Source organism: Pongo pygmaeus, chromosome X (assembly GCF_028885625.2).
Source record: "Pongo pygmaeus isolate AG05252 chromosome X, NHGRI_mPonPyg2-v2.0_pri, whole genome shotgun sequence".
NCBI classification, from domain to species: Eukaryota; Metazoa; Chordata; class Mammalia; order Primates; family Hominidae; genus Pongo; species Pongo pygmaeus.
Genome location: NC_072396.2, coordinates 155,905,170 through 155,930,625, shown reverse-complemented (window position 1 = coordinate 155,930,625; position 25,456 = coordinate 155,905,170).

Here is a 25,456-nt window from a genome sequence, read left to right as displayed (position 1 = left end):
TCAAGGAGTAATGGGCCCTGCTTCATGTGCCAGCCATCTCATTTCAGTAACCTTCCCTCCCCGCTCCTAATCTACCCCTTCCATAGTCATGACCCAAATGTACTGATCCTCTGAAATTCCTCATGTAGTCATCACATTTTCTGACCACAGCCCCTTACCTTTACCTATCTCACCTCTTAAGTTGCTCTCATTAAGGTTACCAATAGTCTCTTTGTCATTAGTTCATTCAACAAACATTTGTTTAACTCCCGCTCTGTGCCAGGCACTGTATTGGATGCTGGAATACAATGGTAAGGAAAGACAGATCAGAACCCCTTCTCAGCTGGGCACAGTGGCACACACCTATAGTCCCAGCACTTTGGGAGGCCAAGGTGGAAAGATCGCTTGAAGCCAGGAGTTTGAGACCAGCCTAGGCAACATAGGGAGACCTTGTCTCTACAAAAAATTTAAAAGTTAGCCAGGTGTGGTGGCGCACGCTTGTAGTTCCAGCTACTTGAGAGAGTGAGTGGGAGGCTTGCTTGAGGCCAGAAGCTCAGGGCTACAGTGAGCTATGATCATGCCACTGCACTCCAGCCTGGTGACAGAGACAGACCCTGTCTCTGAAGAAAAATAAAGAGAACCTGTTATAATAGACTTCTAGTCTGATGGGAAAGATAGATATCAATTATATTATCCCATGAATAAATGGAGAATTGCAACTGAGAAAAGTGCTCCAAAGGAGAGACTAAGTACATGGTGTTATTAAGGAGTAGGATGGGAGAATCTGTCTGAATCAGGGAGGTCAGGAAAGGCTTTCCTTAGAAAGTTATGATTGCACTGAACATCAAGAATGAGGAGAATGGCGGGGCACAGTGGCTCACGCCTGTTATCCCAGCACTTTGGGAGGCCGAGGCAGGTTGATTACCTGAAGTCAGGAGTTCGAGACCAGCCTGGCCAAAATGGTGAAACCTCGCCTCTACTAATAATACAAAAATTAGCTGTGTGTGGTGGCACATGCTTGTAATCCCAGCTACTTGGGAGGCTGAGGCAGGAGAATCTCTTGAACCCGGGAAGTGAAGGTTGCAGTGAGCCGAGATTGCACCACTGCACTCCAGCCTGGGGAAAAAGAGCGAAACTCTGTCTCAAAGTAAAAATAAAGGGAAGAAGTTAACTAGGCAAAGATGAGAAGGAAAGCATTTCAAACAAAGGGAACAATGTCTGCAAAAGCCCTATAGCAAGATCAAACAGGATTGGATTTATTGGTAAACTAGAAGAGGGCCAACACAGGAGTGCAAGGTGAGAAATATGGCTGGAGGTATACACAGGAGCCAGAGCTAGATGCCAACATGCCAGAGCTAGATGCCACACAAAAGATTTTTGTCTGATTCTTAAGAACTGTGGGAAGTCATAGAGAATTTTAAGCAGTAATTTGAAATCATCTGATTCACATTTTCAAAAGATCACTTTGGCTGTAGCATGGGGAGTTCTTGAAACATGCTACAGTGGAAAGGAAGAGGTCAATTAGGAGGCTACTGTTGTTGAGGCCAGAGATAATGGTGGCTAGACTTGGGGTTGTTATAGTGGATATTGAGAGAAATTGGTGAACTTGAAATATTTTGGAAGTAAAATTGTCAGAATTAGGTGATGAATTCGATATGGTGGAGAGGGAGACAGCAAGAATGACACTTGGATTGCTGGCTCTGCAATTGGATGAATGTGGTACTATTCATTGATATAGGGAACACTGAAGGAATATAAGGAGAAAGAGTAAGGGAGGAAGATTATGAGTTTGATTTTGAGCATGTTAAGTTTGAAGGGCTTTTGTGATATCCAAGAGGACATGTGTTCATCAAACCATAAGTTTATGGGTCTGGAGCTCACAGGAGAGGTCTGGGCTGGAGGTATAGGCTTGAAAATTGTCTATGTACAGGGATGACTGAAGCCATGGATGGCTGAGACTGAAAATTTAGAGTGAACGCTAGGAAGAGGAGAAGGTCTTAGGCTGTAACTTAAGAAACTCTTTGTTTAGAGGTTGACTAAAAGAAGACCCTGCAAAGGAGCAGTTGGAGCAATAGAAGACAAACCAGAAGAGTGCTGGGGACTGGAAGTCAAGGACAGGGGGGGTTTCAAAAAGAAGGCATGTGAGTGAAGAAAGATAAGGATCAAAAGTGACCAAGGGATTTTGTGGCACAGAGAGCCTTGGAACCTTAACAGAAACTGTTTTAGAGACATGATAGAAAAGGAAGTCAGATCAGAGTGAGGTGAGGAATGTGTGGGAAGTAAGAAAAAGGAGACAGCAAGTGCAGACAAGATTGTTGGCAGTTTTGATTAGGAAAGAATGACTCATATACATACATATTGATGAAGCTTATACAGAGAAAAGCACAGGGAAGATATGGGCTTGGACATGGAGACCTTAACCATGCTGGGATGAGGGAGTGTGGAGTGAGGCATCAGATTTCAAAAAAGTCGGCATAGAAGTGCACTATGAAAAAAGAGTTTTGGTTTGAGACAGGATGTGGTACCCAGTTGATTGTGTTTGAAATGACACATTTTTTTAATTCATGTGTTTATCCAACAAATATTTATTGAGTGCCTACTCTGTGCCAAGCTATTCTAGAACTAAGGATACATCACAGAACAGAACAAGCAAAAGCCTCTCTTCTTATGGAGCTGGTGCTCTGGTTGGAGAAGACAAACGGTAAGTAAGTAAGAGACAGAGTATGCCAGATGATAAGGGCTATGGAGAAACTGGAAAGGGAGCAGGAGCACAGTTTTAAATCGGGTGGGTCAAAGAAGGACTTTCTAAGAAGGTGACATTTGAGCAAAGACTGGCATATGACTAGACAAAGAGTGTTCGAGCCAGAGGGATCAGCAAATGAGATCACATGTGGCAACAGTGTGTCCAGCGTGTTAGAAGGAAACCAAGGAAGCTGGTATGGCTACAGTGTGGTGAGTAAGAGGGAAGTGAAGAGAGATCTGTCACAAAGGAGACAGTGAGCCATATCAGGTAGGCCATTGTAGGAACTTTGATTACGTCGTTGAAGGACTTTCCATAACCTGGCTTATGTTCTGAAAGGACCCTTCTGGTTGCTGGGGTAGGAATAGATGATGAAGTAAGAGACGCAAGGGTAGAAGCAAGGAGACCATTTAGCGGATTATTAGAGTAACCCAGGCTAGGATTGATGGTGGCTGGTACCAGGGTGGTGGTCATGGAGGTTGTGAGAAGTGGTCAGAATCTGGATATATTGTGAAATTATTAAAGTCAACAAACTGTGTTGGATTGGTCAATGGATTGACAAGTCAATGGATTGGCTGTAGTAAGTGAGGAAAGAGGCAAAGACTTCAAGGTCTGGGGGCTTGATCAAATGGAAGAACAGAGTTGCCATTTACTAAACATACAGCAGTAGCATGTTTGGGAAAAATACCAAGAAAGTGTTTGGCATGGATCTGTTCTTTGAGATGGTACCAGACGACCCAGTGATGGAGTCAAAGAGGTAGCTGCAGACAGAAGTCTGGAGTTCAGGGGAGACTTCTGGACTGAAGATAGGCATTTGGGACACAGCAGCATTGGGTTGTATTTAAACTCAGGAGATTAGGTGGGATCACATAGAACATAGTAAGGGAAGAGCACAAAGACTGGTTGCTGGAGTCTTTCAAAATTAAGAGGACAAGGTTTACACCCAGAAGAATTAGAAACAGGGATTCAAACAGGTATTTGTATACCAATGCTCATTGCCGCATTATACACAGTAGCCAAAAGATAGAAACAACTCAAGCATCTATCAACAGATGAATGAATAAGAAAAATGTGGATATACATACATTATTCAGCCACAAAAGGTCAAGTAACGATCCACGCTGCAACATGGATACACATGAAAAACATGATGTTAAGTGAAATAAGCCAGTCACAAATGATCACATATTATTATATGATCCCATTCATATGAGGTCTTCAGAATTGGCCAATCGATAGACATAGAAAGTAGAATGGGAATTAATAAGCACTTTTATCAGAGGGGGGAGGAGATGGAGAGTTATTGCTTAAAGGGTGTAGGGTTTCAGTTTGGGATCATGAAAATGTTCTGGAGATGAACAGTGGTAATGGTTGCACAACACTGTGATTGTAATTAATGTCACTGAACTATATATTTAAAATGGTTACAATGGCAAATTTTATGTTTTATATATTTTAACACAATAAAAAATGTAAAAAAAAAAAAAAAAAAAAAAGAGGAAAAGTTACAGGCTGATGAGGAGGAGCCAACAAAGGATACTGAAGAGAAATAATCTGTAAAGCATCAGGAAAAACCAGGAGAGAGGAGTGTCCTGGAAGCCATTGAAGGGTGTTTCAAAGGAAAAAGGAGTGAGCAACCATATCAAGTGCTGCTCAAAACTCAAGTAAGATGAAGACTGACATTTCACCATTGATGACCCTCATCAAACCAGTTCATTCTAAAATGCTGCTCATCTGCTTGTCATTTCAACGGAAACATTAGCCATCATTTGTTTTTACCCTGAGTTAGTAATCTGAGTCAATTCAATGCTTCCAAAGCTTTCTTCACCCTTTCATATCTCCACACTTTTGCAAGGGATTTGGAATTAGGCATAGTGGAAATCTCAGCTCTCCCACTGATGAGCCATGTGACCGTATAACTTTGGGTAAGCCACTTCTCTGAGCCTGTGAGTTCTTCTCCATGGTAAGTAGGCCCCTCTTTTGCACACTTGCTATGTGGATGGACCTCTCAGAGTGGTCAAAAACTGTGAAGATATTTGCATCTCATGTGAATGCTCAACAAAGGGGAAAAGCCCCTTATAAAACCATCAGATTTCACAAGAACTCACTAACACGAGAACAGCATGGGGGTAACCACCCCCATGATTCAGTTACCTCCACCTGGTCCTGCCCCTGACACGTGGGGATTATTACAATTCAAGGTGAGATTTGTGTGGGGACACAGAGCTAAACCATATCAGTAGCCATAGGCTCAATGACATTAACCACTAGAATGTGACCACCTTGGTTTGAGGTTTTGTTCTGTCACTTCTGTCTATGATCCTGGGCAAGTTACTTGATTTCTGTAGGCCAAAATTCCCTCATCTATAAAATGAACATTGTAATAAATATCTAGCTCATGGTATCATGGGGATAACTAATAATAGTACAAAATACTTTGTGATACTTACTCTATGTCAAGCCCTTCGCAGGTATTTGAATCTGTGATCCTCATGACAACTCTATGAAGTTGGGACATTCTATCAATTTGGACACCGAAGTGTGGAATAAGTGGTTCACCCAAGGTCACCCAACCAGTCAGTGGCAGTGATCCGATTCAAATACAGGTAGTCTAACCATAGAGCCAGAACAGCTAGCCCAACTCTTGGCAGCCTCCACCTGAGAAGGTGCATGCAGCATGCTCAGCAATATGGCTAGTACATATAAAGTGCAGTCAATGCTGTTTATTGGTATAGTAAGGGTCAAATAACACTGACTGAGTCTGACCTTCTGAGGGCAGAACAAGAGACTGAACACACATCTCAGGTGATTCTGGAGCACTCCAATGTGGCTGAGAAAATTTGGTAGGGGAATGGGGTGAGTGACTACTTGAGGCATCTGGGTTGATGGGATCACAGGTCCAAGGTCTCCGATTTGTGGCACAACCCTGGAGGAGTCCTGAGGTTAAGTTTTCTGACATCCTGGAAGAATAAGATATGGTATCAGCAATTAGTTTGTTTTAGAAGAAACATATATATTTCTTGCACTTTAATATTTGTGAACTGAAATTCAGACCCATACTCATGAGAGTTGAGAACCTCTGGTCTAGCAAATATAAGGCAAAGATGTTTTTCTCAGCTCCCTTTTCACCCCTGAGCCAAGAGCTCTAGGATGCCAAATGGTATGGCTGGGCCCTGTGGTCCCTGAGACAGATCCAGGACCAAGGGAGATAGCCTCAGGTGGGCTCCTCCAGGAGGCAAGAGCAGAATCCCCTTTACTTGGGAGCTGGACCTGGTACCTTCATACTCCCACCATGAGCTGCTCTGCTGCCCTGGAACCACTGATTTATGCCCTTTCTCTGGCATAAACCCCTGTGTCACTTGCACCCTCTGTTTTTTCAATTGTTTTCCCATTTCTAAATGGCTGGCATCCTCTATCATTACCTGACCCCCAGCTTGAAGCAGACGGCACAAAGTTAATAAGTGACAGGCAAAAAGCAAAGCTACTCAGCTCTCATTTTGCATCCACACTTCCCCAAAAGAAAGGTCTTCAAACAGGAAAGACTAGAGTAATTCTCAATCAGTAGAGGTACAATCTACTGGGAGCCCAGAGAAGGAGATTTCCCCAGGCAGTATTTGGAAAGGGGCATGTAGGTTTCATGAAAGTCACAGTTACTGGTGTTGGGGAATGTGCTGCTGGCATATAGAGGGTAAGGGCCAGAAATGTTACAAGTCCTCCAAAGACCTTACAATGGGGAATTCTCCCACCCAAAATGCCAGCAGCATTTGGTTGAGAAACACTAAAACAGGCTTAGTAGAAAAGGAGTTCTATTCCAGAAGACAGTGGATGGCTAGAGTCCTCAAGGCCCATGCAGCAGCAGGACCGCCAGGGTAGGGGTGCACTGAAGGTGTTAGAAGACAGGGGTTAAAGTGGTACCTGGTGGGGGCTGGTATGAATTGGGTGGACAATGAGGCAGGAGGGGCTGATAAACCCATAAGAGGGGCAGAGGGCATAGCATGGACAAAGAGTGTGTGGCTCTGTGAGGACCAAAAGACTGATGTCAACGGGAAGCTGGAGAATGAGGTAGCAAGTAGGACCTGGGGCGCTAGTGCCTTTGTAGGTCATGGAAAGGAGTTTGCACTAGATCTGAGTGGCCACGAAACCTGTGGGGGAGGGGGAGAGCATGAGGTCAAATTTGAACACAGTGAGTGGGTGTTGGTTATGGGACATCCATGTGGCAATGCCCCCATAGCAGTGGAGTATATGATTTTAGAGCTCATGAGAAAGGGCACAGCTAGAGGTAGAGGTATCAGTTCAGGCTGCACACAAGTCCTGGGTGTGGACGAGCTTGGTGGTAAGGCAGTGTGGGAAGAAACAAGGGAAGGAGTCCAGAACAGAGACCCACCTGAGGGACAGACAATCCTACAGCGGAGAGACAGGTCATGGGAAAGCCAAGAGAGGGTGGTGTCCTGGAAGCCTGCAGGAGACAGCTTTCAGAAATTGAAGAGGAGCCATAGGCCAGAGCTGTCAAAAGGTCTCAGAAGACAGAGGTTCTTTGAGTCTAGAGGCAGGGCCCAGAACCCAGCAATGTGCCTGGCACAGAAGAGGTGCTACAGATTTGTGGAATGACGGGATTAATGCTCCGACATTCCTTATCAATAAACAGCACAGGCAGCAGCACCTCACATATTTGTTTGCCACAGGGCACCCCTAAGGTGTACTGGGCCCCTGCCTATATAGACTATTTGAGTCACCAAAATCCGTGTGTCGGTACCAGCCTGATGACCTAATCTGTCTTGCTCCTATGAAAGAAATACCTTGCTGGCCAGTGGGAGCAATCTTTTTTCCCAAAAACACCCTCAGCAGAGGCCAAGCCTTGGCGCCCTGGGATGATTCCCATAGGTGGGAGTCCTAGAGCTTCTCAGGATATCTGACTGCAGGGGATCAGGTGGAAAATAGAGGACTGAAGGGAGCCCAGAGAAGGGAAACCAGTACCAGGTTTCATGCAGGTCCGTAGTCTGGGTTTGGGGTTACCTTCTGGTCGGTCCAGAGGTTCCAGGAGCTGGTGGGGAGCTTCCTGCTTAGAAGGCACTGGAAAGCATGGGGCCCCTGAAACACGGCGGCTTGCTCAGGCTCAAGGGCGATAATGACCGCCCAATCACCCTGTGAAGTGAGTGCTATTGCTCCCATTGAACAGTCCACACAGCTGAGACTGGGAAAGGGAAAGTCAAACTGTGACTCTACGTGTAGAAAGATCCCCAAGAGATGGTCAGAAAGGGGCTGTGGACAAGAAAGCGATTGCGGCCAGGAGAGGGGAGCTGCAGGAGCTGCTGCGCTCTCTTGGAGCCTCGCTCTTCACCGCCTCCCTATACCCACCTCCCTCTCCTGACGCCCTCCAACCTTCACTCCCCGCGCCCCCCGCCCCGCATGAAATAAATTCCAAGACCGCAGCGCAGCCTGCAGTGCTCAGGCTAACCACAGGGTGGCGGGCGCGTCCAGGGTACCCAGGGTGGCAGCCGCCCCTGCGCTGCCGCCCGCCGCATTTGTATTCTGAGCGAGCCGCCGCGTGCAGTATTAAAGCCCGGACTCGGCGTGCTCTCCTGCGTCGGCGCCCTCTGCGGAGCTGGCTCAGCGCAGCGGGAGAAACTGGCTTCTGGCTAAGCCGCAGTCCCTCGTGTCTTGGCTGGAAGGCCTCAGAAGTCACCTGGCCTCTCCTTACTGAGGGATGGCACCCGGAGGGGGACAGGGCCTTGCTCAAGGCCACGGCGGTGCAGCCAGGACCAGAAGCCCGGCCTCCTGAATACTGACCCTATACACAATTCTGGATGTCCCTGGAACTGCACGACGGACTTAAGGCTTGCAAAGGCCCTCCAACTAGCCCTTTCCCTGGAGTTTGCTGCCACTCTCACCCCCAAGCTCCCGAAGTACGCTGCTTCCTCCCCCTCCAGAAAGCCTCCTGCCCAGGTGTACCTACAGACACCCTTTCCTGAGCTCCTCCATGCGGGCGGGGGTAAGAGGCTGCAATCTTCTCACATTTCTGTTCAGAGCACGCCAGGAAAGAAAGATGAGAGAGCCTTCTCCGTTCTTCTTCTGTGTGTCCTGAAGTCTTCCAGAGACTGCCATTAATAACAGGCAGCTTCTGAAGGCAGCTAGGAAGTCAAAGAGCAGTCAGCCTTCCTTCCCACCTGCCTTCCAGACCAGGAATCCCACCCCTGCTCCCCAAACAGGCCCCCACGTCCTTGGACCCAGATTCCCCCACAGCTGTGAAGGATTTTTCATGTTTAGCCTCACTCTGGGAGCAGCAGCCTCTCCTTAGGGTCTGCCTTTATAAGAGCCTGAAGGACTAGATCCCGCCCTCACGCTTCTGTCTCTCTGTCTCCTAGAGTGGAATATACATGGCCAGCTCCAGGGGAGTTGGAAGCCAAATTGAACCCCCAGTAGCAAAAAAACATTGTCCACTTACAGCTTTAAAACCTACCCTGCTAAATTCCTGCCATTATCTTAGAGGCGGGTTTCTCAATTCAGCAGTTCAACCCAGCGAATGGGACAAGTCATCATCATTTCTCACCTGAATTACTACATTAGCTAGCTTCCACCCTTGCAGCTTTACAATCTATTCCCAGCATAGCAGCCAGAGTGATTCCATTCAAACACATGTGAGGTCCCACCCCTCCTCTGCTCAAAAGCCTGCATGGGCTCCTATCTCCAACAGAGTCAAAGCCTAAGTCCTTGCCATGGCCTGCGAGGCCCCATATGTCATCTGATGCTGTCACCTTTCTATCCACTCGCCCTACTCTCCTCCCTTTGCTCTCTCCCAATCAGCCACACAGGCCTCTTTGCTGTTCCGCAAACCTGCAGGCGCATGTGCATGCCCGCTTCCGGGCTTTGCTCTGCCTATCTCCTCTGCTGGAATGCACCTCCCTTTGATGTCAGCTTCATCCTTCAAGGCTGCTCAAATGACATTTTCTCATTGAGGCCTTCCCTGACCACTCCATGTAATGCTCGTAACATCCCCTGCATCCTACTCTTTTCTTTTTTCATAGCACCTGCTAACATATGTACATACTATTTCCTTATTTATGATGCTATTAATATTATATGTCTCTCTCTATCTGCTGTCCCAAAAACCTCAGAGGGCAGGGATATTTGTTTGCATCACTGGTGTATCTCAAGTGTCTAAACCAGCGTCAAATGAGTGAATGAATGACCATGCACTGATTGCATCAGCAGTCCTTGGAAGCCCTAAAAGGTTATATATACTTATAACTCCCGACCTTTGTGGCTCTGGGAGAGTCAGAGCTGGTTGAGAGGAGCGTACTCTCAAGGGGCTCACAGCCGGGCCTGTGAATGCTTTTAATCAGAAATTGTCTCCAGTCCTTGCCACAAACAAATGTGAATTCATGGTGGTAGAGAGGTTAACGTTGATCGGAGACTCTAAAAACAATTCAGGGGTCAAAAGCATGTCTTTTAGCCAGAAGGTGCTCCTGGAAATTCACCACCATTGCTAAAATTGTTTTTCAGTGAAAATGGACTCTAAGGTTAAAAAAAAATTAAAAGCACTTTGGTAACGCAACTCCAAATTCCTTAAAATGGCCTAAACTGAAAACATCATGATGGTCCCACTAGAAGGACCCACAACCAGTCTGACACATCATCCAATTATGTATGGGAAACTGTAACAGGACAGCTTCATCGTGAATAATGTCCAAAGGACAATTTCTAGAGCAATTGATCAACCCATATGCAATGCTTCATTGGGAGCAGATGTGCTCCTTGTTTTTCTCATTACCATGATTTACTGTCTTCTGAGCTTATTAAAGACAGAGGCTTGAGCCCACTTTGGTGTGTGTGTCCTAGGGGGGTGATGGGGGATGGATAGAATGAGGGAGGGAGACAAGAAGGGAGAACCAACCAAAGAGCTGGGAAGATTTCCACTCTGTGCTGGCGGCATGGATTCACCTGCTGGCGCCCACAGCTGCCCTCATCCCAGGGGGCACCCAGTTCACTGAACCTGGGCTGACAGGTTGATCTACTTTGTTGAGTGCTTCCCACTGGCCCCCCTTCAACATATCCACACATACACACACACACACACACACACACACACAGGTGCACATGTGCATGCATCCTTACTACTACATGACTTCCACGAAATGAGCAGAGAAAGAGATGACATGGCTCTTGTCAGCTCCATTCAGGATATCGGGAATCTATTTAATCAAATTTAATAAGTTTGTGTGGTTTTGAATTTTCTTGTTCCACTGTCATATGAATTTAGATTTTCTTCCCCAGAGCTTGGGCTATTTCACACATACACACGCAAACTCACAGAAACACACACACGTACACAGGCTCAAATACACATGCACACAGTCACACATATATACATTTACACACACTTACACATATACACCAACACACTCACATACACACACACACACACAAATCACTCATAAACACTCACACCAAAAATCCCTCACGCCAATAATACCTGGACTTTGGAAGGCCGAGGTAGGAGGATCACTTGAGGCTAGGAGTTCAAGACCAGCCTGGTCAACATAGCAAAACCCTGACTCTACCAAAAAAATATTTTTGTAATTAAAAATAAACAAAAACACATATTACAGGATCAAATACTGCAGGACAAAAATTACTTTTGTGGCCTAATGTTTTGGATTATTGTATTTGAACTTTAAAAATCATGTAGTTATTATTTGAAATCTACAGATCTTGTGTCTACATGATTAGCTAAGAGACAACATTTAAGGCTGCTGTAGTTATAAGCACTTTTCTCCAAAAACAGCTTGCTCATGTCTATTCCAAATAAATGAAAGACCAAATCATTTTGGTCTCTGCCACTGTATTTTCTCTTCTTAACATTGTTTTTGGAGTAATTGAAATTTCTTAGTGTGTTTTATAGGAATTTTTGTGAGATGAATGTAACTTATATATCTGCTAAAAATCATCATGAGGTGAAATTGCAAAATCATTATCATTTTATCCTCCTCATTTGCTTGTATTTGAATATCATGTGGTCCTTATGTTTATGTCTTTAATTAGTAGCCCTTTACGAATATAAATAGTCAATATTTTCTCTACAGAAGAATAAAATCAATTTACAACTGTATAATGAGTCAAAATGACCATGGGGAATAGAAGTATTTAGCTGAATTATAAACTGATATTAACCACATCTACAGTAAAACCCACATGTTCACTCAACACTCATTAAGATACTTTCAAACTGGTCTGGTTTTAAAGGGGGAAATATTTAAATAATTGTTAACGTAGTTAATTTTAATTGAAATTAAACCAGGAGTTATCACCATCTTCAAGTTTATCAAACCCATGAAACACTGTCACAGACCCCTAAATAGGAAATGTTGGCTGAGGCTATGACACTCATTTCATAGGCAAGGACGTGTTTGAGACTTGGCTCTCCTACTACTATCCTATGGGACCCTGGGTAGATTGCTGCTTTTCTAGGCCTCTGTTTACTCAGAAGTAAAACGGGAAACATTCTCCTAGGTATCTTACAATTTTTTTTTATAATTTTAACCCAAATACTGCACCTAGACAGGCATGGATCTCAACAAGTGCTAAGCAGAATTTTAAAAATTGAATCACACCAAGGCACATAATCAAAAGGCTGAAAATCAGTAATAAAGGATAAATCTGAAAAACAGGAGAAAAAAATAACACGTTACATGAAAAGGAACAAAGAAAATTTCGACTGATTTCTCATCAGAGACAATGCAAATCAGAAGAAAATGGAAAAATGTCTTTAGCTTGCTGAAATCAAAAAATAGTCAACCAAGTCAACCTAGACCAGGCGCGGTGGCTCACACCTATAATCCCAGCACTTTGGGAAGCTGAGGGGGGCAGATCACTTGAGGTCAGGAGTTCAAGACCAGACTGCCCAACATGGTGAAACCCCATCTCTACTAAAAATACAAAAATTAGCCAGGCATGCTGGCACACGCCTGTAGTCTCAGCCACTCAGGAGGCTGAGGCAGAAGAATCACTTGAATCCAGGAGGTGGAGGTTGCAGTGAGCCGAGATCATGCCACTGCACTCCAGCCTGGGCGACAGTGAGACTCCATCTCAAAAAAAAAAAAAAAAAAAAGGAGAAGAAGAAGAAAAGAAAAGAAAAAATAGTCAACCTAGAATTCTTTATCTAGGACAAAATCCTTCAAAAAATGAAGGTAAAATAAGGGCATTTTCAGATGAAAGAAAAAGCTGAGACAATTTGTCACCAACAGAACTTCACTATAAGAAATGTTACAGGTAGCTATTCAGGCAGAAGGAAAATGACACCAGATGGAAACTTAGATCTGCACAAAGGAATGGTAAGCATCACATACAGTAAAATGTGGGTAAATATAAAAGACATTTTGAGAGCAGGGTCTTGGGGTCTGTCATTCACTGCTGTATTTCCATCCCTGGTACAGAACCTATTTGTTGAATGAAATACAGTGATCGATCCCACCTCAAATGCCAGGCATGTGAGAAGAAGGCACCCACCTTATTTCCAAAATAAATATAATTTTATGGTGTTCTCTAATTATAGTGATAATGTATTATCATGATAAATCTTCTGAAAATAGAGCAAATTGTTCAGAAGGAAACAAAAAATCACATGTAATCTGATTATCCAGAGAAAATCATTGTTAATATTTTGGTATATTCCTGTCCAGTCTCTCTCTCCCTCTCTCTCTCTCTCTCTCTCCGTGTGTGTGTGTGTGTGTGTGTGTGTGTGTGTGTGTGTGTAGATAGATAGATATGAATGTATATGTAAAGAGATATAGATATATCAAAACTTGAATTCATAGTGTACAATAACCCTGCACTGAATATCCCTGTAACTAAATCTTTGCACACATCCTAAATTATTCCCTGAGGATAAATTACTAGAAGCAGAATTGCTGGGTCAAGGCAAATGAACAGTCCCACAGCTTAAGCTATGAGCTGACAATTGCCTTCCAGAAAGACTAAACCATTTTCACCCTCCTGTGCTGAAAGACAGTGCCTACCATTTGTACTCTCACGAATAGTGTGGTCATTCATACCCGTTTAAAAAGACTTGCCATTTGATACATAACACATACGGGGCTTAAAACCTAAATGACAGGTTGATGGGTGCAGCAAACCTCCATGGCACATGTATACCTATGTAACAAACCTGCATGTTCTGCACACGTATCCCAGAACTTAAAATATCATAAATAAATAAATAAGACTTGACTTTTGATAGGCATTATTGCTTTCATTTACATTTCTCCGTTAATTAGTGAGAATGAACTATTTTTATGCCTGTGGGCCATTTAGAGTTCATCATTCTGATGCTCATTCTTATTCTGGGGCTCAAGTGAGCCAGACCCTTGCCCTCCACCAGCCCTGGGTCTGCATCCTAGTTGCCTCCTGTACTCACTGACTTTGGGAAAGGGGTTAACTTTGCAGAGGCACCATTATATTGACTGTCAGTAGAGGATACCGCTGCCCTCATAGGATTGGCATGATAATTAATAAAACGGCATGTGGGCTGGTTGCGGTGGCTCATGCCTGTAATCCCAGCACTTTGGAAGGCCGAAGCAGGCAGATCACGAGGTCAGGAGATCGAGACCATCCTGGCTAACACTGTCAAACCCCGTCTCTACTAAAAATACAAAAAATTAGCTGGGCGTGGTGGTGGGCGCCAGTAGTCCCAGCTACTCGGGAGGCTGAGGCAGGAGAATGGTGTGAACCCAGAGGCAGAGCTTGCAGTGAGCCAAGATCGCACCACTGCACTCCAGCCTGGGCGACAGAGCGAGACTCCATCTCAAAAAAATAAAAACAAAAATAAAAAAATAAAACGGCGTGTGTGGGGAACTTATCCCAGCATCTGATGCTCCGTCCCTATACAAGTACAAGAAGAAAAATTAAGTTGGGGCTATATACTCATAGGATAAAGGTCTTCATGTTCTGTCGAGTTTAATGAGAATGTCTCTAGGCTTTCACAATCAGCTATGATCTGGGCTATTCATTTGAAATTGATTTTTTAAAATCAGGAAGTTCATCAAAATCCTCTACTAGGAATGTTTGCTAGTTTATCAAGCATCTCTTTGGTGTCTATTAAAATTATCATGTGCTCAGTCACCTTTGAACTACTGGCCGATGTGATTAATTAAAACAGTGAATTTTCTAATGTTGAATCACCCTTGTTTTGGGGTACTCCTTCATTCATAAAACATTTATTATGCATCTGCTGTGTGCCAGGCACTGTTCTAGGCTCTGGGGATACGACAGCAAAAAAGACAAACCAAGTCTCTGCTCTCATGGAGCTCACACGTTAATGGTGGAGAGAGGCAATAAACAGAAATAAACATAGAATGTCCATACAAAAGACAAGCATACATTTGGCATGTTTGAGGAATGGCCAGATGACTTTTGTGACTGGGAAGCCTTTGGAGAGTTTTAAGTGAGGGAGTGACAATCTGATTATGTGTGAAAAAAAAATCACTCTGGCTGTTGTGTAGGAAATAGGTTGGGGAAGGGCACAAGTGGAAGTAGGGATACCATTTAGGAATCTGTTGCACTCATCTCAGTGAGAGCTGATGGGAGACCTTGGCTTGGACCACAGAGCTAGCAGTGGAGGTAACTTATGGACATACAATCATATGTCACTTAACAACCTGGATACATTCTGAGAAATGCACTGTTAGGCAATTTTGTCATTGTACAAACTTCATGGAGTGCACTTACACACACATAGATGGGATACACGCCTATCCTACCACACATCTCATCTGTACGGTATAGCCTATTTCTCTGAGGCCACACACCTGTACAGCATGTGGCTATACTGTATACTGTAGACAGTTGTAACACAAGGGTAATTATTTGTGTATCTAAACATAGCTAAACATAGAAAGGGCACAGTAAAAATGCCATATTATAATCTATGTGACCACAGTCATATATGTGGTCCCTTGGTGACCAAAAACATCATCCTTATATAGCACATGACTACATATGGATGTATTTTGAAAGTAAAAGCCCACAAGATTCATTGACAGATGGGCTATGCGGCATGAGAGAAACAGAGGAGTCACAGGTAGTAGAATGGAGTTGTCATAGACTGAAGTGAGGATTGCAGGAAGAGCAGGTTTTGAAAGGAAGATCAGGAATTTGGTTTGGGATGTGTTAAATTTGGGATGCCCGTTAGCCATCCAGAAGGAGATGTTAAGTGGGCATTTGGACAGCTGCATATGGAATAATCCTTATTAATTGTGTTTCATCATTCTTTTGATATTGTGCTGAATTCTATTTGCTAGCATTTTATTTAGCAATTTTTATTCTTTTCTTTTTGGCTATCATTCTCAGGCTTTCAAATCCAAATTATGCTAAATACTCTGATCTAAGTAGTCCAAGTCAAAGCCCAGGAATCTTCATTTTTATCTTATTGCATTTTTTGCTTTTATTATTTTAAATTGACATGTAATAATTGTGCATATTTATGGGGTACAGTGTGATATCTCAGTATATGTATACAATGTATAATGAGCCAATCAGGGTAATTAGCATATCCATCACCCCAAACACTTATCATTTCTTTGTTTTCGGAACATTCAAAATCCATTCTTCTAGCTATTTGAAAATATCCAGTGAACTGTTGTTAATTATAGTCACCCTGGCTGGGCGCGGTGGCTTACGCCTGTAATCCCAGCACTTTGGGAGGCCGAGGCGGGCAACTCACCTGAGGTCGGGAGTTCAAGACCAGCCTGACCAACATGGAGAAACTCCGTCTCTACTAAAAATACAGAAAATTAGCCGGGCGTGGTGGCGCATGCCTGTAATCCCAGCTACTCGGGAGGCTGAGGCAGGAGAATCGCTTGAACCTGTGAGGCAGAGGTTGCAGTGAGCCAAGATCATGCCATTGCACTCCAGCCTGGACGACAAGAGTGAAACTCCGTCTCACTCCTCTGAGAACTCCTCTGCCTGGTCGCCCAACTGTCTGGAAAGTAAGGAGCGCCTCTGCCCGGCCCCTGCCCCGTCTGGGAAGTGAGGAGCGCCACCATCTGGGATGTGAGGAGCCCCTCTTTCTGGCACCCGCACTGTCTGGGAAGTAAGGACTGCCTCTGCCCAGCCGCCCCGCCCCATTGTCTGGGAAGTGAGGAGCGACTCTGCCTGGCCCCGCCCCGTCTAGGAAGTGAAGAGCACCTCTGCCTTCTCGGAAGTGAGGAGAGCCTCTGCCTGGCCACCGCCCCGTCTGGCAAGTGATGAACGTCACTGTCTGGGAAGTGAGGAGCGCCTCTGCCCAGCCGCTGCACCATCTGGGATGTGAGGAGCCCCTCTGCCCGCCGCACCGTCTGGGAAGTGAGGAACCCCTCTGCACAGCTGCCGCCCAGTCTGGGAAGTGAGGAGCACCTCTGCCCGGCCGCTGTGCAACCTCCAAGTGTGAAGTGACAGCCTTGTGTGTGATTTTTCTGCCCTCCCCAAGTTTGCATTTTCGACGTTAAATTTCACTTTTTAATTAAAAAAAAAATAGTCACCTTATAGTGCTATTAAACACTAAAACTTCAGGAATCTTCATTTTAGAAGCACTCAATAGTCCCAGTGCGGTGGCTGACACTTGTAATCCCAGCACTTTGGGAGGCTGAGGCACAGTGATCACTTGAGCCCGGGATTTTGAGATCAGCCTGGGTAACATAGCAAGACCGTGTCTCTACAAAATAAAAATAAAACATAAAAAAAATTATCTGGGCACAGTGGCACATCCCTGTAGTCCCAGCTACTTGGGAGGCTGAGGTGGGAGGTTTGCCAGAGCCTGGGAGGCCAAGGTTGCAGTGAGCTGTGATCCTGTCACTGCACTCCAGTATGGCCGACAGAGCAAGATCCCGCCTCAAAAAAAAAGAAAGAAAAGAAAAGAAAAAAGAAAAAGAAAAGCACTCCATGGGATTCTGATGCAGGTAGTCCAAGGACCATTATTTGCAAAACACTATGCTTTAATGCTTTTGATTTCTTTTAATATTATTCATCCATGGAACTCCCTATGTATCATTGTGTCAACTTTGATCATTTATGTTTTCCTATAAAACCATGCATGATATCCCAGAGTTTCTAAATTTAGCATAGAATTTACAAAATATTATATATATATGTATTTGTTGTTGTTTTTTGAGATGGAGTCTTGCTCTGTCACCCAGGCCAGAGTGCAGTGGCGCCATCTAGGCTCACTGAAAACTCTGCCTCCCGGGTTCAATCGATTCTCCTGCCTCAGCCTCCCAAGTAGCTGGGATTACAGGCGCCCGCCACCACGCCTGGCTAATTTTTGTATTTTTAGTAGAGACGAGGCTTCACCATGTTGGCCAGGCTGGTCTTGGTATCCTGACCTGGTGATCCGCCCGCCTCGACCTCCCAAAGTGTTGAGATTACAGGCGTGAGCCACCGCGCCCAGCCTGTATAATTTTTTTTAAACATCTGTATCTGGACTAGAGATATCATTTGGCATTGAGCCATGTGTACTTGTATCATTCTTTTTTCCCAATATTATTTGCCCAACTTTAGCCAATTTTATCTTTTCAAAGACCCAGCTCCTCAATTTATTTTTCTTTTTTCATATATATTTTTAATTTTCTTTTCTTTTTTTACTTTTTATTTTACCATAAGAACTACCCTGTTAACTGAAATTTATTTTTCAATTGTCTTCTACTTCAGTGATTTATTATTTTGTCTTTAATAATTGCTTCTCTTTATCTTCTTCAGGGTTTTCATTGTTGTTGATATTATTGTTTCTCTCTAACTTCTTGAATCCAATGCACAATCTTTTCTTTTTATTATTTCTTTTTTATTCATGACCCAACTGGTCTCAATAATTTTCTCTGGTTTAGAGGGACACAATCTAAAAAGTGTTTCAGAACAGACAAGAAACCCTCCTCTACTTAATTTTTCCCCCACTGAAGATCACCGTGGAGTGGAATAGAAATCATGGTAGCTAATAGTGTTTTTTTTTCTTGTTAAAGCCAACTCGTAATAAAAAATAATTTTAAGGGAGGTGGTTCTTTGTCATCTAAGCTTGGGCTGGAGTGGGAGAGCCGATCAAACACAACACAAGCTATCACACCAAAAACAAAGAAACATATGTAACTAACCTGCACATTGCGCACATGTACCATAAAACCTAAAGTATAATAATAATAAATAAATAAATAAATAAATAAACAAACAACAGACAATCACCAAATATATAGGGAGAATCAGAAGCAAAAAACGAAAACGAACAAAAAAATAAACCAGCAAAATCAATATGAGAAATGAGTTCAAACCAGTGAAACAGAGTCAATCTAGCAAACAGGAAAGAACTTTCTAAAATCTAATTGGGGAATTAGATTTGAGAGATATGAGATCTGAGGAGGATTTGAGAGAATATGCAGATATTCTCCTGAAGGCCACTGTGAAAAATAAAACAGTATTAGAGAACAAGAAAGTCCTTAGAAATATCCAACAGGATTGACCCAAAAAAAGTACAAATGAGATACTGACTAGCAAATTGGATGGTGCTGAAACTAAATTTATTAATTAAAAGGAGTGATACAGACAGCTGAACAAAATGACAAGGAAATTAGAATTGGGAGAAAAGAGTTAAAGATTTGAGTCTCCATGTGGAAATAGCCCACTGAGTGCTGAGCAGGAAAAACAAAATATAACCTCACATGTTAACTATCTTGGGGAAATTAGTGAATCCCAATGATGAAGAGAAAGTCCTACTTGCTTCCAAAAGAAAATAAAAATTATCCACAGGGAAAGATAATCAGATCAGAGTCAGACTTTTCATTTATAATATTAAATGCCAGAAAACAACGAAGCAGTGTTTGTATATTTCTAAGGGGAAATTATTGCATGCTAAATTCTATATCCACTCAAACCAGTTTTGTGAATGAAAGGTGTAGCCATTTTCAGATGTTAAAGAACCCAAAAAGTACCAGAGCTGGGTATCTATGGTTTACTGTCCATACATTCCCTTCCAGATCCACCCTTCACCCTTCTGTAACCTGCTGAGCACCTCAAAAGGCTGACTTGCATGAACTTCATCGGTGTTGCTCCCTTGACCTCTATTTCCCAATTGGGTTTAGCCAATTAGATACCCCAGCAGCGAATTGGAGGAAGGTCGAAGAATCAGGTCACGGTATTTATTCCCCTGACTCCGTTCTTGCAAGGTCACCCCTGAGCTGACTGTTCCCTTGGCTGAATGAAAGTCACTGCCCCTCTCAACACAAGTGACTTTATAAACTCTGTATACAACTGGGTCCTGGGACACACTCCCTCTACTAATCTCTTCAGGCCTAGGAGTGGTAACAAGTTAGCTGTTACTAAGTCCCAGGTTTTTGCACTTTTTAAATTATCCTCTTTCTCTCTTGTCCCATATGTTTCCTATTGAGACCTGTCTAGTACAGTCATTGGTATCAGAAATAGCCCCAGGAAACAAATTATCCTAATGGGATTCTGGGTTTAGCTTTAACATGTTTTGGGGCAGTACAGGGAATAGTCTTCTTCCAAGATAAAACAGTCCATGGTAATCCATGGCATTCAGTAATATCATGATTACTCACATGATCACCATCCCAAAACTGGGATGAAGTACAAGTGGAGGGCAATATGATAGGAGATAAAGTGACTATGGCACTCGGTTGACATAGTAACAGCAGTGATTGTAAAGATTGCAGTAGCACTTAGATCCATATTAAGGCTCTAGAAATCATAGGGAAAAAAAAACTTTAAAACTATGAACATGCAATTGAGAACACAACTAGATTGGGAATGATGGTATGTGGGGGAAAAAAGAACACATGTAGAGCAGCAGAAGGCTTCCACGGAATCTTAGAGAATTTCCTACTTCCTCAAGCAAGGGCAGATATGACTGTAGGCCAAGCTCAAGGTCTCATTGTAATGGTTGCAGAATTGCAGCACCAATTAAATGTTCAGCCCTTGAGTGTCTTAGGTTAAGATAAGGGCACCAATAGGAAGAGCTGGGACTCTGAAAAATGGAATGGACCTTGTGCATATCCTACACCCCAAGGAGTCAGAAAAGGAGTAGATGCTCCACAATCGGCAGTTCACAATATCAGCATACATTCATGTCACTGGAGTAATCCCATTTGATCATATTAGTCTTTGATCTCGCAGTTTGCGTGTGCAGGTGGCTAAGACATTGCCTTATTGGCCACTTCGTATCAGACTCAACATGAAGTCCTCCTGGCGTTTTACATCTACTGCACTGTATTCGGTTATGCAGTCCTTTCATTCCAAAACCTCCATCACATCTCACCAGCTCTCATATCCAGAAGAACAGTGTTTACTGTTAAATATTTTATTTTCTCTATTAAATATACTTATTTAGTATAGTACAGCCCGTAGAGCAGGTGCATTGCATGTATGTTCATTTTTCAAAACAATATCTTTTGATTTATTGCCTTTCTCCTCTGATTGATAGGCAAAGAGATTATTCTATGGTGCTTTATTTAAAATGAACATTTTAAAGGACATTGAGAAGTCACAATAGAAGTATAGATATTTTGTAAGGGGTGAGGGTACCCAAACAAAAATGATTCCATAATAAATATTTATCAAAGTCATTTTTTTTGGGTGGGGGACAGCGTCTCGTTCTGTTGCCCAGGCTGTAGTGCAGTGGCAAGATCTTGGCTCACCGCAACCTCCACCTCCTGGGTTCAAGCAATTCTCGGGCCTCAGCCTCCCAAGTAGCTTGGATTACAGGTTTGCACCACCATGCCTGGCTAATTTTTGTATTTTTTAGAAGAGACGGGGTTTTTCCATGTTGGCCAGGCTGGTCTTGAACACCTGACCTCAGGTGATCTGCCTGCCTTGGCCTCCCAAAGTGCTGGGATTACAGGCGTGAGCCACTGCACCTGGCCTGTCAAAGTCATTTTTATTGTGGTAAAATATATGTAACCTGAAATTCATACCTTTAACCATTTTTAAGTGTTTAATTCAGTGGCATAATACATTCAAATTGTTGTGCAATCATCACCACAATTCATCTCCATAGCTTTTTCATCATCCCAAACTGAAAACTCTGTATTCATTAAACAATAACTTTCCATCTCTCCCTCCTCTTAGTCCCTGCCAATCATCATTCTACTTTGTATCTCTGTGAATTTAACTATTCTAGGTACCTCATTTAGGTGTAATCGCATAGTATTTGTCCTGTTGTATTTGGCATATTTCATTTATCATAATGTTGTCAAGGTTCATCCACATCGTAGTGTGTATCAAATTTCCATTCCTTTTTAAGGCTGAAAAATATTCCATTGTACATAATATATTACATTTTGTTCATTCATTCATCAACGGACACTGGGGTTTTTCTACTATTTGGCTATTGTGAATAAGGATACTTAGAACATTGCTGTGCAAATAAAAAGAAGAAAAATGGAAAGGAGACTTTTGAGAGGTCATGGAGAGGCAACCCCTCTCTTCTGTCCCAGCATTAAAGCCTTTCAAGATCACATATTGGGCAGTAAACTCACAAACTGAGTCCTCTCCTAACCACCTCTCACTGCCTCCAGGCCCATAACAAGAGTTGAATTCCAATATAGCCCAGAGGGAGAGGTACAATTCCTGTTCAGGGAGGATATAGCTCATATTCCAAAAGAGTTAAAAGACCCCAAGCAAAGATTAAATTCATTGCCATGAATGTATTCATCTAGTTTGCAATGTTTAATATGTTGGCTCAAGTTCCTAGGACTAGTGTTAAGAGTTTACAAGACTGGCTAATCAAACTCTTGACTTACCTGATGGCCTGTACATAATGAGGTTGAAATCTTGGAACTTCCTGAGTTATTATACAATGCTCCAGTTGATGGGATGCTGGATGGATCTATTATGTGTATCCTAGGGGATCAGAACACTGCTGATTATGGAAAGTGATTTTAGAGAACACACGGTTCCTTATAATATCTAATACTAAATAAATGAATAAGAACACAAGAGACTCAGACAGTCTGAAGGGTTTCAAAGAAGGAAGAGAGGGACACCCTCAGAACTTGCATGGATCAGAGGGAAAAATAAGAGGGGGAAATTCAGGATCCTGCAAAGTAAAAGAAAATTAAAAAATCAAAAAGTTGGCCAGGCGTGGTGGCTCACGCCTGTAATCCCAGCACTTTCGGAGGCCAAGGCAGGTGGATCACCTGAGATCAGGAGTATGAGACCAGCATGGCCAACATAGTGAAGCCCTGTCTCTTCTTAAAAAATACAAAAATTAGCTGGGCGTAGTGGCGCACACCTGTAATCCCAGCTACTTGGGAGGCTGAGGCAGGAGAATCGCTTGAGCCCGGGAGGCGGAGGTTGCAGTGAGCTGAGATAGCACCATTGCACTCCCGCCTGGGCAACAAGAGCGAAGCTCCATCTCAACAACAACAACAACAAAACATGACAAATCAGGACCAAACATTCAGTCTGACATAGTACTATAACTACTAAATAAACTGAGGCAGTGATTTTATTATTTTTTTTATTATACTTTAAGTTTTAGGGTACGTGTGCACAACGTGCAGGTTTGTTACATATGTATACATGTGCCATGTTGGTGTGCTGCACCCATTAACTCGTCATTTACATTAGGTATATCTCCTAATGCGATCCCTCCCCTCTCCCCCCACCCCACAACAGACCCCGGTGTGTGATGTTCCCCTTCCTGTGTCCATGTGTTCTCATTGTTCAATTCCCACCTATGAGTGAGAACATGCGGTGTTTGGATTTCTGTCCTTGCGATAGTTTGCTGAGAATGATGGTTTCCAGCTTCATCCATGTCCCTACAAAGGACATGAACTCATTTTTTATGGCTGCATAGTGTTCCATGGTGTATATGTGCCACATTTTCTTAATCCAATCTATCATTGTTGGACATTTGGGTTGGTTCCAAGTCTTTGCTATTCTGAATAGTGCCACAATAAACATACGTGTGCATGTGTCTTTATAGCAGCATGATTTATAATCCTTTGGGTATATACCCAGTAATGGGATGGCTGGGTCAAATGGTATTTCTAGTTCTAGATCCCTGAGGAATCGCCACACTGTCTTCCACAATGGTTGAACTAGTTTACAGTCCCACCAACAGTGTAAAAGTGCTCCTGTTTCTCCACATCCTCTCCAGCACCTGTTGTTTCCTGACTTTTTAATGATTGCCATTCTAACTGGTGTAAGATGGTATCTCATTGTGGTTTTGGTTTGCATTTCTCTGATGGCCAGTGATGATGAGCATTTTTTCATGTGTCTGTTGGCTACATAAATGTCTTCTTTTGAGAAGTGCCTGTTCATATCCTTCGCCCACTTGTTGATGGGGTTGTTTTTTTCTTGTAAATTTGTTTGAGTTTATTGTAGATTCTGGATATTAGCCCTTTGTCAGATGAGTAGATTGCAAAAATTTTCTCCCATTTTGTAGGTTGAGAGGCAGTGGGTTTTAAAATCCTCCTATGAAGAAAACAGCAGACCCAGATGATTTTACAGGAACATTGTACCAGCCTAACAGGAAACAAATTATTCTACTCTTATTCAAACTGTTGCAAGACACAGAAAAACAGAAAATATTCTCCAAAAAACTCTTATGAAGCTAGTATAACCTTGTTGCCATATTCATACAATGACATAATAAGAATAAAAAAAGCCTATTTTATGGCAAAAAAAAATTAAAATACTACAAAAATGAAGTCTAGCGGTTTATAAGGAAGACAATATACCTTAACTAATTTAAGTTTTAGGAATATAGGGAGGTTTTAATATTAGAAAATCTACCTAAATTGTTATTCAACATATTAATAGGTCAAAAAAGAGAAATCTTATGATCATCTTAACAGATACAGAAAAAGTATTGATATAATTCAACACCCATTCATATATTTTAAAAGCTGTAATAGGCCAGCCACGGTGGTTCATGCCTGTAATCCCAGCACTTTGTGAGGTCAAGGCGGGCAGATAACCTGAGGTCGGGAGTTCGACTCCAGCCTGACCAACATGGCGAAACCCGTCTCTACTAAAAATACAAAATTAGCCAGGCATGGTGGTGGGCACCTGTAATCCCAGTTACTCGGGAGGCTGAGGCAGGAGAATCGCTTGAACCCAAGAGGCGGAGGTTGCGGTGAGCTGAGATCGCGCCACTGCACTCCAGCATGGGCAACAAGAGCGAGACTCCGTCTCAAAAATAAATAAATAAATAAATAAATAAGTAAATAAATTAATAAAAGCCGTAATAAACTACAAACAAAAGGAAACTTTCTTAATGTAATAAAGGCATTTACAAAAATGTCTACAGCAAATATCGTTCCAAATATGGGAAAGTTAGAAGCATCTCCTTTAAATCAGAAGCAAGACAGTAATGCCGAACTTACCACATCTATTCAACATTGTATTTGATTAAGTTCCTAGCCAGGAAAACAAGACTTTTTTAGAAAGAACTATAATGGAAAGGATAGGAAAAGAATAACAAAACTGTCATTATTTGCAGATGATATAATTGCCTACACAGAAAATCCCAGAGTACAGAAAATTGTGAGGGGAAAAAAAGAGTTTAGCAAAGTGACAGAATATAAAATTATGACATAGAAAACAATTACATTTTCACACATAAGCAACAAACAATTAGAAAATGTTTTCTTAAATTAAAAAAAACACCGTTTATAATAGAAATAAAACCATAAAATACTGAGGAATAACTCTAACAAGAGATGTACACAATTTATATGCAGAAATTTATGAAACTTTATTTTG